The sequence below is a fragment of the Aptenodytes forsteri genome, unplaced genomic scaffold, assembly GCF_000699145.1.
Source record: "Aptenodytes forsteri isolate BGI_AS27 unplaced genomic scaffold, ASM69914v1 Scaffold82, whole genome shotgun sequence".
NCBI classification, from domain to species: Eukaryota; Metazoa; Chordata; class Aves; order Sphenisciformes; family Spheniscidae; genus Aptenodytes; species Aptenodytes forsteri.
Window position 1 is genome coordinate 8940340 of NW_008795490.1, and position 3117 is coordinate 8943456.

The window sequence follows — 3117 nt, forward strand, 5'->3', positions numbered from 1 at the left end:
GGGGTGGGCTTCGTGTCTGCCTGCGGTTTAGGCTCAGCGGTTCCAGCCGGGCGACTCACGGCGTCGGGCGGCGTGCCCGCTTCCGGGGCTGGGAGACGCTTTCTGGGCTTTGCAGGGCTGAGGCGGGGGCCTGCTCCTGGGCCCATCCGGCCGCCCCGCTGCTAAGCACGGACTGGGCCTGCAGGGCTGGATTCCTCATCCTGAGCCACGCCAGCCCGGCGCATCTCTCGCTGCAGTCCTGCTGCAGGGCAGCCCCTCTCTCCCGCCTGCGGGGCCAGGCGGGGCGGGATGCAAGAAGTCGGGCCTGCACACCGGCACCTGCGCAGGGGCTGGTCATCCTCTGAAATTAGTGGGATCAAATAAATGGCAGCGTGCCCCAGAGGAGCTACACCTTTCTTCCTAGCTGGCATGTGCTGAAGGTCACGATTCAACCTACTCGCCTGTGCCTTGAGAAGCATGCGTACCCCTATGTCCCCCTAATAAGCCATCCCCCAGGAGAGAGAACAGCCACTCTGCTAGCTCAGACCTTCCTCCTCACGCCCAGAATGCTTTCTATCCAGCAAAACTCCTGCCTGCCTTCTTCAGTTTGTTGTTTCCTTGTCTTATCTCTAGGGTAGGCTACTTGCCCTTTTTGTGACTGCATCGGTTTATGTTAATTGAGTGTTTTAATGTCATCTTGCTGCAGAATAGCTCTCAAAAGATACAAGAGGACAAACAGGATAGGAAAAGAAAAAGACAGTAGATAAGAAAGGCAGTCCAGGTAGCAGCTGGCGGTATTAGCGGTTATGTCTCCTACTGCTAATTGGAAGAGTACCAATTGTGAATTACCAGACAGAATATTGGCACCTGGTGAATCAGCCATAGCATTTCCCATAGGATATTGGGCTTTCAGAGGCTGTCTCTTATCCAAATACTTACAAGGGCTGATCCTGCTTGTGTTCGCAAGTATAATGAATGCATAATCCATAGTTGCATTTTAAGGCCAGAGTGTAAAACTCCTGTCTGAAGAAAAGGGTTTAGAATGATGCCAGAAAGGTTTGGAGATGGATAGGGAATGCCTAGAGCTACAATACTAAGGATTAAAAAAAAAAAAAAAGCTCTAAAAGACCGTTAAGCTTCAGATTCCAGGGAGTAAACCAACCTCTAAGAAACTAGAAGTAGTTTCCCAACGTTTCTTATCTCTGACCATGATCCGCCACCTTCGTTGGAATGAACAACCAGTAATAGCTAGTGGCCAGGGTTGTCAGTGAACCATGATGCTGTAAGTCACGGCTCAAATTGAAGTGATGATGAATTCTTCCCAACGATGTGCTTCCTCTTTATTCTGTGATGTGCTTAGTGGAAATGAGCATGGGGGTCAGCTTCTGTCTTTTCAAGTCTTTGATTTTTTTTTTTCCTGGGGGGAAAACAACAAAAAAGGGCTGTGATGGTGTTTGAGCTATTTTCAATGTAGAAACGATGTACCAGCGATCATTTGGACCTGTGGAATGCTAGAAGATAAATATGTATCTATTCATAGTAAATAATTAATTGCTTATTTTCAGGAAGCCACTGATGAAACAATTATTTTTGAGTTTTAGATTATTTTCCAGCTATCTGCATCATCAACTCACTAGTTAATTTCTCTGTGGTCTCTACAGGAAGCCAATTGCAGCTGAAATCTTCACCAGGGCTACAGTGTTTTCGTAGATGTTGATGTCACTGAATCAAGATTTGCATTTATTTATGCTTAACTCACTGTCCAATGTCTTCAAGCAAAATGGATTCCATGCTGCTAAACACCTTTTCCCACTAGTTATGTCAGCAGAGCGAGAGAAACAAAGGTCATGTTCAGGCTCTCTTGAGCATCTTAAGGTCTGCCTATAAGACTATGCAGATGGAAAAACAAGTAAGCCATGATGAATCTTCCCCTGCAAATGTATGTCAGAGTACCATGAGTCAGCATGCTGACACTTTTCATATAAGGCCCTCCATCTCCAAATGAACAGGAGTCCATCAATCCTTGTCTCTGTTGTCTATAGTAAGCACATAAGTCAGTCACTGAATGCGCTTTGCGCAGGGAGGAGGTCACATTTAGTCATGCGCTTTGGGCTCCCCTTCAAGGCAAGTGGCCTAGAATGTCACAAGATCTGGAAGTCCAGGTACAAGAGTAGGGATCATGGCGAAGAAACCTCCTATCTTCTGCCATGAAGAGGCAACTAAGCTTTCTATGGTCACGCTTACAGGTCGTAAGCCCTCCTTGCCATGTCTTGGCTGTTGGAAGTCAGCAGCTTTCTACAGTGTTAGAGGCTACCTAGGACTTGGCTCTGATGATCCCCTGCACAGCTCAAGCCTTGTCCAGCTGGAACTCAGGAGGATCCTATGCAGATCTGATATCTGCAGGATGCAGTGGTTAAATATCACTAAGATGCAATGGCAGATATGCAGCGTGCTTTTGGGACTCTCACCTGGCAGTGCTACTGATCTTTTGCATTACGTGAATGCAGATTATATCCCAGGATATATCCACAGCTCTGAACACAGCCAAGAAGCGTGTAAGCAAAGTCAAGCTACTCAAGATACCCAGAGTAATAGAGTTGTATTAGTACAATTCTCTGTCTAGGCTAGTAAGCAGAGTTAAGGAGTAGTTTATGCTTGCCTTCAGGGATCTCCACTCTGCTATGGCTCTGCTCCTCCCAGTAGCCAAGGAAGGCAATGTGGTGCTAGTTTAAATCTCTTCCCATAGCATATAGCCATATTGCCCATGCACACACCTGCCCTGTCACTCTAGTCTTTGAGATCCTAAAAAAGAACCAAATGTACCGTGGAAAAGTATGAGACAAAGGCATGTTAGACTGTGAGGTAATCACATATATTTGCTATTAGTCATTATCACTCATGTATTACCTGTGCTTTGGCCATTTTAACAATATGCTTGGTCACGATCTCATTGTACACTGCAGACGCTGGTCAGTGTGGACCAAAGACATGAGCTGTGTCCCTGAGAACTTCCAGTTTAATATTTCTTCAAAATACTAAGAAATACCCTGTAATGACAGGAAAGACACCTGGTTCCATGGTTCAAAACTGGTGCTTAGCCAGATTTTTCAAAATTACTCTTTTTCTCAGAAGCACCTC